A 12,439-nucleotide genomic window follows, 5' to 3' on the forward strand; every position below is an offset into this window, starting at 1 on the left:
GAACTGCTGGTATTTTTATTTGGAAAGTACTATTTAGTTAATTATTTTTGAAGATGATTAATAGATAAATTCCTTACGTCCAGCAATTTATTTTATAATTTTTGGGGTTCCAAATCTTGCGCTAGCTACAGATTACTATAGACTGTTCTGTTTTTGGCAGATTCTGTTTTTCGTGTGTTGTTTGCTTATTTTGATGAATCTATGGCTAGTAAAATAGTTTATAAACCATAGAGAAGTTTGAATACAGTAGGTTTAACACTAATATAAATAAAGAATGAGTTCATTACAGTACCTTGAAGTGGTCTTTTGTTTTCTTTCACCAACGGAGCTCACGAGATTTTCTACTTTAAGTTTTGTGTTGTGAAGTTTTCAAGTTTTGGGTAAAGATTTGATGGACTATGGAACAAGGAGTGGCAAAAGCCTAAGCTTGGGTATGCCCAAGGCACACCCAAGATAATCTAAGGACACCTAAAAGCCAAAGCTTGGGGATGTCCCGGAAGGCATCCCCTTTTTTCGTCTACTTCTATCGGTAACTTTACTTGGAGCTATATTTTTATTCACCAGATGATATGTGTTTTGCTTGGAGCGTCTTGTATGATTTGAGTCTTTGCTTTTTAGTTTACCACAATCATCCTTGCTGTACACACCTTTCGAGAGAGCCATACATGATTTGGAATTTGTTAGAATACTCTATATGCTTCGCTTATATCATTTGAGTTATATAGTTTTGCTCTAGTACTTCACTTATATCTTTTAGAGCACGATGGTGGATTTGTTTTATAGAAACTATTGATCTCTCATGCTTCACTTAGATTATTTTGAGAGTCTTAAATAGCATGGTAATTTGCTTAAATAATGTTGGGGATCGTAGCACAACTTTAAAATTTTCTACGCATCACCAAGATCAATCTATGGAGTCATCTAGAAACGAGAGGGAGAGGAGTGCATCTACATACCCTTGTAGATCACAAGCAGAAGCGTTCAAGAGAACGGGGTTGATGGAGTCGTACACGTCATGATCCAAATCACCGATGACTGAGCGCCGAACGGACGGCACCTCCGCGTTCAACACACGTACGGTTGGGAGAGACGTCTCCTCCTTCTTGATCCAGCAAGGGAACGAGAGGTTGATGGAGATCCAGCAGCACGACGGCGTGGTGGTGGAAGTAGCGGGATTCCGGCAGGGCTTCGCCAAGCGCAAGCGGGGAGGAAGAGGTGTCACGGGAGGGAGGGAGGCGCCAGGGACTTGGGTGCGGCTGCCCTCCCTACCCTCCACTATATATAGCGGGCCTGGGGGGCGCCGGCCCCTAGAGATCCCATCTAATGGGGGGGGGCAGCGGCCTAGGGGGTGGCTTGGCCCCCAAGCCAGGTGGAGGCGCCCCCACCCCCTTAGGGTTTCCAACCCTACGCGCAAGGGAGGCCCAAGGGGGGTGCACCAGCCCACCAAGGGCTGGTTCCCTTCCCACTTCAGCCCATGGGGCCCTCCGGGATAGGTGGCCCCACCCGGTGGACCCCCGGAACTCTTCCGGTGGTCCCGGTACAATACCGGTGACCCCCGAAACTTTCCCGGTGTCCGAAACTGGACTTCTTATATACAAATCTTTACCTCCGGACCATTCCGGAACTCATCGTGACGTCCAGGATCTCATCCGGGACTCCGAACAACTTTTGGGTTACCGCATAATAATATCTCTACAACCCTAGCGTCACCGAACCTTAAGTGTATAGAACCTACGGGTTTGGGAACCATGCAGACATGACCGAGAGAACTCTCCAGCCAATAACCAACAGCGAGATCTGGATACCCATGTTGGCTCCCACATGTTCCACGATGATCTCATCGGATGAACCACGATGTCGAGGATTCAATCAATCCCGTATTCAATTCCCTTTGTCAATCGGTATGTTATTTGCCCGAGATTCGATCGTCGGTATCCCAATACCTCGTTCAATCTCGTTACCGGCAAGTCACTTTACTCGTTCCACAACACATCATCCCGTGACCGACCCTTAGTCACATTGAGCTCATTACGATGATGTCTTACCGAGTGGGCCCAGAGATACCTCTCCGTCATGCGGAGTGACAAATCCCAGTCTCGATTCGTGCCAACCCAACAGACACTTTCAGAGATACCCGTAGTGCACCTTTATAGTCACCCAGTTATGTTGTGACGTTTGGCACACCCAAAGTATTCCTACAGTATCCGGGAGTTGCACAATCTCATGGTCTAAGGAAAGGATACTTGACATTAGAAAAGCTCTAGCAGACGAACTACACGATCTTGTGCTATGCTTAAGATTGGGTCTTGTCCATCACATCATTCTCCTAATGATGTGATCCCATTATCAATGACATCTAATGTCCATAGTCAGGAAACCATGACTATCTGTTGATCAACGAGCTAGTCAACTAGAGGCTCACTAGGGACATGTTGTGGTCTATGTATTCATACATGTATTACGATTTCCTGATAACACAATTATAGCATGAACAATAGACAATTATCATGAACAAGGAAATATAATAATAACCATTTTATTATTGCCTCTAGGGCATATTTCCAACAGTCTCCCACTTGCACTAGAGTCAATAATCTAGTTACGTTGTGATGAGTCGGACACCCATAGAGTTCTGGTGTTGATCATGTTTTGCTCGAGGAAGAGGTTTAGTCAACGGATCTGCGACATTCAGGTCCGTATGCACTTTATAAATATCTATGTCTCCATTTTGAACATTTTCACGAATGGAGTTGAAGCGACGGTTGATATGCCTGGTCTTCCTGTGAAACCTGGGCTCCTTGGCAAGGGCAATAGCTCCAATGTTGTCAGAGAAGAGAGTCATCGGGCCCGATGCATTGGGAATAACTCCTAGGTCGGTAATGAACTCCTTCACCCAGATTGCTTCTTGTGCTGCCTCTGAGGCTGCCATGTACTCCACTTCACATGTAGATCCCGCCACGACGCTTTGCTTGCAACTACACCAGCTGACTGCCCCACCATTCAAAATATACATGTATCCGGTTTGTGACTTAGAGTCATACAGATCTGTGTCGAAGCTAGCATAGACGTAAACCTTTACGACGAGCTCTTCGTCACCTCCATAGACGAGAAACATATCCTTAGTCCTTTTCAGGTACTTCAGGATATTCTTGACCGTTGTCCAGTGTTCCATGCCGGGATTACTTTGGTACCTTCCTACCAAACTTACGGCAAGGTTTACATCAGGTCTGGTACACAGCATGGCATACATGATAGACCCTATGGTCGAGGCATAGGGGACGACACTCATCCTTTCTCTATCTTCTGCCGTGGTCGGGCATTGAGCCGTGCTCAATCTCATACCTTGCAATACAGGCAAGAACCCCTTCTTGGACTGATCCATATGGAACTTCTTCAATATCTTTTCAAGGTACGTAATTTGTGAAAGACCAATGAGGCGTCTCGATCTATCTCTATAGATCTTGATGCCTAATATATAAGCAGCTTCTCCAAGGTCCTTCATTGAAAAACACTTGTTCAAGTAGGCCTTTATGCTTTCCAAGAATTCTATATCATTTCCCATCAATAGTATGTCATCCACATATAATATGAGAAATGCTACAGAGCTCCCACTCACTTTCTTGTAAACACAGACTTCTCCATAAGTCTGCGTAAACCCAAACGCTTTGATCATCTCATCAAATCGAATGTTCCAACTCCGAGATGCTTGCACCAGCCCATATATTGAGCGTTGGAGCTTGCACACCTTGTCAGCATTCTTAGGATCGACAAAACCTTCTGGCTGCATCATATACAATTCTTCCTTAAGGAAACCATTAAGAAATGCCATTTTGACGTCCATTTGCCATATCTCATAATCATAGAATGCGGCAATTGCTAACATGATTTGGACGGACTTCAGCTTCGCTACGGGTGAGAAAGTCTCATCGTAGTCAACCCCTTGAACTTATCGATAATCCTTAGCGACAAGCCGAGCCTTATAGATGGTCACATTACCATCCGCGTCTGTCTTCTTCTTAAAGATCCATTTATTTTCTATGGCTCGCCGATCATCGGGCAAGTCAGACAAAGTCCATACTTCGTTTTCATACATGGATCCTATCTCAGATTTCATGGCTTCCAGCCATTTGTCGGAATCTGGGCCCGCCATCGCTTCTTCATAGTTCGAAGGTTCACCATTGTCTAACAACATGATTTCCAGGACAGGGTTGCCGTACCACTCTGGTGCGGAACGTGTCCTTGTGGACCTTCGAAGTTCAGTAGCAACTTGATCTGAAGTTTCATGATCATCATCATTAACTTCCTCCCTAGTCGATGCAGGCACCTCAGGAACATTTTCTTGAGCTGCGCCACTCTCTGGTTCAAGAGGCAATACTTCATCAAGTTATACTTTCCTCCCACTTACTTCTTTCGAGAGAAACTCTTTCTCTAGAAAGGATCCATTCTTGGCAACAAAAGCCTTGCCTTCGGATCTGAGGTAGAAGGTATACCCAATAGTTTCTTTAGGGTATACTATGAAGACGCATTTTTCTGATTTAGGTTCGAGCTTTTCAGGTTGAAGTTTCTTGACATAAGCATCACATCCCCAAACTTTCAGAAATGATAGCTTAGGTTTCTTGTCAAACCATAATTCATACGGTGTCGTCTCAACGGATTTCGATGGAGCCCTATTTAAAGTGAATGCGGCAGTCTCTATAGCATAACCCCAAAATGATAACGGTAGATCGGTAAGAGACATCATAGATCGTACCATATCTAATAGGGTGCGATTACGACGTTTGGACACACCATTACGCTGTGGTGTTCCAGGCGGCGTGAGTTGTGAAACTATTCCACATTTCCTTAAGTGCGTGCCAAATTCATGACTCAAAAATTCTCCCCCACGATCTGATCGTAAGAACTTGATTTTCCTGTCACGTTGATTCTCAACCTCACTCTGAAATTCCTTGAACTTTTCAAAGGTCTCATACTTGTGTTTCATTAAGTAGACATACCCATATCTACTTAAGTCATCAGTGAGGATGAGGACATAACAATAGCCACCGCGAGCCTCAATGCTCATTGGACCGCACACATCAATGTATGATTTCCAATAAGTTGGTTGCTCGCTCCGTTGTTTCGGAGAACGGAGTCTTGGTCATTTTGCCCATTAGGCATGGTTCGCACGTGTCAAATGATTCATAATCAAGAGACTCCAAAAGTCCATCTGCATGGAGTTTCTTCATGCGTTTGACACCAATGTGACCAAGGCGGCAGTGCCACAAGTATGTGGGACTATCATTATCAACCTTACATCTTTTGGCAGTCACACTATGAATATGTGTAACATCACGTTCGAGATTAAATAAGAATAAACCATTGACCAGCGGGGCATGACCATAAAACATGTCTCTCATATAAATAGAACAACCATTATTCTCATATTTAAATGAGTAGTCATCTCGCATTAAACAAGATCGAGATACTATGTTCATACTCAAAGCTGGTACTAAATAACAAGTATTGAGGTTTAAAACTAATCCCGTAGGTAAATGTAGAGGTAGCGTGCCGACGGCGATCACATCGACCTTGGAACCATTCCCGATGCGCATCGTCACCTCGTCCTTCGCCAGTCTCCGTTTATTCCGCAGTTCCTGTTTTGAGTTACAAATATGAGCAACTGCACCGGTATCAAATACCCAGGAGCTACTACGAGCGTTGGTTAGGTACACATCAATAACATGTATATCACATATACCTTTGGTATTGTCGGCCTTCTTATCCGCTAAGTACTTGGGGCAGTTCCGCTTCCAGTGACCGTTTCCCTTGCAATAAAAGCACTCAGTCTCAGGCTTGGGTCCATTCTTTGGCTTCTTCCCGACAGCTTGCTTACCGGGCGCGGCAACTCCCTTGTCGTCCTTCTTGAAGTTCTTTTTACCCTTGCCTTTCTTGAACTTAGTGGTTTTATTCACCATCAACACTTGATGTTCCTTTTTGATTTCCACCTTTGCTGATTTCAGCATTGAATATACCTCGGGAATGGTCTTTTCCACCCCCTGCATATTGAAGTTCATCACAAAGCTCTGGTAGCTAGGTGGGGGCGACTGAAGGATTCTGTCAACGACCGCATCATCCGGGAGATTAACTCCCAGCTGAGACAAGCGGTTGTGCAACCCAGACATTTTGATTATGTGCTCACTGACAGAACTGTTCTCCTCCATCTTATAACTATAGAACTTGTCAGAGACTTCATATATCTCGACCCGGGCATGAGCTTGGAAAACCATTTTCAGCTCTTGGAACATCTCATATGCTCCGTGTTGCTCAAAACGCTTTTGGAGCCCCGGTTCTAAGCTGTAAAGCATGCCACACTGAACCAGGGAGTAATCATCACTACGCGTCTGCCAAGCGTTCATAACGTCTTGTTCTGCAGGGAAAACAGGTGTTTCACCTAGCGGTGCATCAAGTACATATGCTTTCCTGGCAGCTATGAGGATAATCCTCATGTTACGGACCCAGTCCGTGTAGTTGCTGCCATCGTCTTTCAGCTTGGTTTTCTCTAGGAACACGTTGAAGTTGAGGGCAACATTAGCATGGGCCATTTGATCTACAAGACATATTGCAAAGATTTTTAGACTATGTTCATGATAATTAAGTTTATCTAATCAAATTATTAAATGAACTCCCACTCAGATAGACATCACTCTAGTCATCTAAGTGATACATGATCCGAGTCAACTAGGTCGTGTCCGATCATCACGTGAGACGGACTAGTCATCATCGGTGAACATTTTCGTGTTGATCGTATCTTCTATACGACTCATGTTCGACCTTTCGGTCTTCTGTGTTCCGAGGCCATGTCTGTACATGCTAGGCTCGTCAAGTCACCCTAAGTGTATTGCGTGTGTAAATCTGGCTTACACCCGTTGTATGCGAATGTTAGAACCTATCACACCCAATCATCACATGGTGCTTCGGAACAACAGACCTTAGCAATGGTGCACAGTTAGGGGGAACACTTTCTTGAAATTATTGCGAGGGATCATCTTATTTATGCTACCGTCATTCTAAGCAAATAAGATGTAAAACATGATAAACATCACATGCAATCAAATAGTGACATGATATGGCCCATATCATTTTGCTCCTTTTGATCTCCATCTTCGGGGCGCCATGATCATCATCGTCACAGGCATGACACCAAGACCTCCATCATCATGATCTCCATCATCGTGTCTTCATGAAGTTGTCTCGCGAACTATTACTTCTACTACTATGGCTAACGGTTAGCAATAAAGTAAAGTAATTACATGACATTTATGTTGACACGCAGGTCATAAATAAATTAAGACAACTCCTATGGCTCCTGCCGGTTGTCATACTCATCGACATGCAAGTCGTGATTCCTATTACAAGAACATAATCAATCTCATACATCACATATATCATTCATCACATCCTTTTGGCCATATCACATCACATGGCACATGCTGCAAAAACAAGTTAGACGTCCTTTAATTGTTGCTGCAAGTTTTACATGGCTGTTATAGCTTTCTAGTAAGAACGTTTCTTACCTACGCCAAAAACCACAACGTGATATGCCAATTTCTATTTACCTTTCATAAGGACCCTTTTCATCGAATCCGATCCGACTAAAGTGGGAGAGACAGACACCCGCTAGCCACCTTATGCAACTAGTGCATGTCAGTCGGTGGAACCAGTCTCACGTAAGCGTACATGTAAGGTCGGTCCAGGCCGCTTCATCCCACGATGCCGCCGAATCAAGAGAGACTAGTAACGGCAAGTAAATTGACAAAATCAACGCCCACAACAACTTTTGTTCTACTCGTGCATACACTAGTAGAAAAGGGGGCTTTGGTCCAGGCCGGGTAACCCCATTAGTCCCGGTTCTGTCCAGAACCAGGACCAATGGGGGCATTGGTCCCGGTTCGTGAGCCCAGGGGGCCGGCCGGGCCACGTGGGCCATTGGTCCCGGTTCATCTCGACCTTTTGGTCCCGGTTGGTGGGATGAACCGGGACCAATGGGCCTCGCTCCTGGCCCACAACCATTGGTCCCGGTTCGTGCCACAAACCGGGACTAAAGATTAGACCTTTAGTCCCGGTTTGAGGCACGAACCGGGACTAATGGGGATGAGAAATGATGGAAATGTCAAAAAAATAAAAGAAAATAAGTTTCCCATGTGATATGTGGTCTAGTTGTTGCGAAAATTTGCAAATGTGAATTTTGACTTTATTTGCAAAATCTCTCTGAAATTTGTAAAAATGGGCATAACTTTTGCATACTAACTCGGATGAAAAAGTTTTTTATATGAAAAATCATCTACTCGAAAAGTTACATCCAAATTTAACTGGGGGATCCCCGTTAAACGTTTTCAAAATCCTCAAAAACCTAATAGAAAAAAGTTACGGGGCTTTTAAGATCTAGAGTGAAAAAAACGAAAAAAATTCAAACAGTGGGCAAACTGTGGTCAAACAATGATCAAACTAATTATTCTAGAATATTAGTGTTACTAAATAATTATTTTAGTTATTTCAATTTTGGTCAAATCTGGTCAAACTATGGTCAAACAATGGTCAAACAATGGTCAAACTAATTATTCAAGAAATATTAGTGTTACTAAATAATTATTGTTTTTTAAAACAATAGTTTCAAAATAAAACTATGAAATGTGTCACTTCATGCTCAAGCAAAATTCCTGAAGGTTAATAGGATTGACATCTTAGTATTGTCAGGAAAACAACAAGTGCAGACTTGGAACGAGGGAGAATAGAACCCGGAAGTTAAGCGTGCTTAGGCTGGGGGAGTGGGAGGATGGGTGACCGTTCAGGAAGTTAGATGATTTGGAATGATGAGGGGTGATTAGAGGATAAATTGAGAAGTGATGAGGGGTGGTGATTACAGACTAGAAGTTAAAATAATTCAGAAATTTGAAAATAAAAAAATTCAAAAAAAAAATTTCAAAAAAAATCATAAAATTTCCTTTAGTCCCGGTTGGTGTCACCAACCGGGACTAAAGGTGGAGCTCCACGTGGCCGCGCCCTTTAGTCCCGGTTCTGGATTGAACCGTGACTAAAGGGAGAGGCATTAGTACCGACATTTTAGTCCCGGTTTCAGAACCGGGACTAAAGGCCCTTATGAACCGGGACTAAAGGCCCTTTTTCTACTAGTGATAGAAACTATGCATAGACCTAGCTCTGATGCCACTATTGAGGATCGTAGCACAAATTTAAAATGTTCTACACATCACCAAGATCAATCTATGGAATCATCTAGCAACGAGAGGGAGAGGAGTGCATCTACATACCCTTGTAGATCGCAAGCGGAAGCGTTCAAGAGAACGGGGTTGATGGAGTCGTACTCGTCGTGATCCAAATCACCGATGACCGAGCGCCGAACGGACGGCACCTCCGCGTTCAACACACGTACGGTTGGGAGAGACGTCTCCTCCTTCTTGATCCAGCAAGGGAACGAGAGGTTGATGGAGATCCAGCAGCACGACAGCGTGGTGGTGGAAGTAGCGGGATCCCGGCAGGGCTTCGCCAAGCGCAAGCGGGGAGGAAGAGGTGTCACGGGAGGGCGGGAGGTGCCAGGGACTTGGGTGCGGCTGCCCTCCCTCCCCTCCACTATATATAGGGGGCCTGGGGGCACCGGCCCCTAGAGATCCCGTCTAATGGGGGGGCGGCGGCCTAGGGGGTGGCTTGGCCCCCAAGCCAGGTTGAGGCGCCCCCACCCCCTTAGGGTTTCCAACCCTAGGCGCAAGGGAGGCCCAAGGGGGGCGCACCAGCCCACCAGGGGCTGGTTCCCTTCCCACTTCAGCCCATGGGGCCCTTCGGGATAGGTGGCCCCACCCGGTGGACCCCCAGGACCCTTCCGATGGTCCCGGTACAATACCGGTGACCCCCGAAACTTTCTCGGTGGCCGAAACTGGACTTCCTATATACATATCTTTACCTCCGGACCATTCCGGAACTCCTCGTGACGTCCGGGATCTCATCCAGGACACTGGACAACTTTTGGGTTACCGCATACTAATATCTCTACAACCCTAGCGTCACCGAACCTTAAGTGTGTAGACCCTACGGGTTCGGGAACCATGCAGACGTGACCAAGACAACTCTCCGGCCAATAACCAATAGCGGGATCTAGATACCCATGTTGGATCCCACATGTTCCACGATGATCTCATCGGATGAACCACGATGTCGAGGATTCAATCAATCCCGTATTCAATTCCCTTTGTCAATCGGTACGTTACTTGCCCGAGATTCGATCGTCGGTATCCCAATACCTCATTCAATCTTGTTACCAGCAAGTCACTTTACACGTTCCATAACACATCATCCCATGCCCAACCCTTAGTCACATTGAGCTCATTACGATGATGTCTTACCGAGTGGGCCCAGATATACCTCTCCGTCATGCGGAGTGACAAATCCCAGTCTCGATTCGTGCCAACCCAACAGACACTTTCGGAGATACCCGTAGTGCACCATTATAGTCACCCAGTTACGTTGTGACGTTTGGCACACCCAAAGTATTCCTACAGTATCCGGGAGTTGCACAATCTCATGGTCTAATAAAAGGATACTTGACATTAGAAAAGCTCTAGCAGACGAACTACACGATCTTGTGCTATGCTTAAGATTGGGTCTTGTCCATCACATCATTCTCCTAATGATGTGATCCCGTTATCAATGACATCTAATGTCCATAGTCAGTAAACCATGACTATCTGTTGATCAATGATCTAGTCAACTAGAGGCTCACTAGGGAATGTTGTGGTCTATGTATTCACACATGTATTACGATTTCCTGATAACACAATTATAGCATGAACAATAGACAATTATCATGAACAAGGAAATATAATAATAACCTTTTTATTATTGCCTCTAGGGCATATTTCCAACAAATAATCCCAATATGCTTGGTATTCAAGAATAGTAAAAACTTTCTTATGAGTGTGTTGAATACTATGAGAAGTTTGATGCTTGGTTATTGTTTTGAGATATGAAGATGGTGATATTAAAGTTATGCTAGTTGAGTAGTTGTGAATTTGAGAAATACTTGTGTTAAGGTTTGTGATTCCCGTAGCATGCACGTATGGTGAACCGTTATGTGATGAAGTCGGAGCATGATTTATTTTTTGATTGTCTTCCTTATGAGTGGCGGTCAGGGACGAGCGATGGTCTTTTCCTACCAATCTATCCCCCTAGGAGCATGCGCGTAATACTTTGCTTTGATAACTTGTAGGTTTTTGCAATAAGTATATGAGTTCTTTATGACTAATGTTGAGTCCATGGATTATACGCACTTTTCTTCCTTCCACCATTGCTAGCCTCTCTAATACCGCGCACCTTTCGCTGGTATCATACACCCACCATATAACTTCCTCAAAACAGCCACCATACCTACCTATTATGGCATTTCCATAGCCATTCCGAGATATATTGCCATGTAACTTTCCACCGTTCTGTTTATTATGACACACTCCATCATTGTCATATTACTTAGCATGATCATGTAGTTGACATCGTATTTGTGGCAAAGTCACCATTCATAATTCTTTCATACATGTCACTCTTGATTCATTGCATATCCCGGTACACCGCCGGAGGCATTCATATAGAGTCATATTTTGTTCTAAGTATCGAGTTGTAATTGTTGAGTTGTAAGAAAATAAAAGCGTGATGATCATCATTATTAGAGCATTGTCCCAGTAAGGAAAGGATGATGGAGACTATGATTCCCCCACAAGTCGGGATGAGACTCTGGACGAAAAAAAAGAGAAAGAAAAGAGGCCAAAAAAAGAGAAAAAGCCCAAAAAAATGATAAAAAGCCCAAATAAAAAAAGAAAAAAATGAGAGAAAAATAGAGAAGGGACAATGTTACTATCCTTTTACCACACTTGTGCTTCAAAGTATCCCCATGATATTCATGATAGAGAGTTTCCTATGTTATCACTTTCATATACTAGTGGTAATTTTTCATTATAGAACTTGGCTTGTATATTCCAATGATGGGCTTTCTCAAAATGCCCTAGGTCTTCATGAGCAAGCAAGTTGGATGAACACCCACTTAGTTTCTTTTGTTGAGCTTTCATATACTTATAGCTCTAGTGCATCCGTTGCATGGCAATCCCTACTCACTCACATTGATATCTATTGATGGGCATCTCCATAGCCCGTTGATACGCCTAGTTGATGTGAGACTATCTTCTCCCTTTTTATCTTCTCCACAACCACCATTCTATTCCACTTATAGTGCTATATCCATGGCTCACGCTCATGTATTGCGTGAAGATTGAAAAAGTTTGAGAATGTCAAAAGTATGAAACAATTGCTTGGCTTGTCATCGGGGTTGTGCATGATTTAAATACTTTGTGTGATGAAGATAGAGCATAGCCAGACTATATGATTTTGTAGGGATAACTTTCTT

Source organism: Triticum aestivum, chromosome 7A (genome assembly GCF_018294505.1).
Source record: "Triticum aestivum cultivar Chinese Spring chromosome 7A, IWGSC CS RefSeq v2.1, whole genome shotgun sequence".
In the NCBI taxonomy this organism is placed as follows: domain Eukaryota; kingdom Viridiplantae; phylum Streptophyta; class Magnoliopsida; order Poales; family Poaceae; genus Triticum; species Triticum aestivum.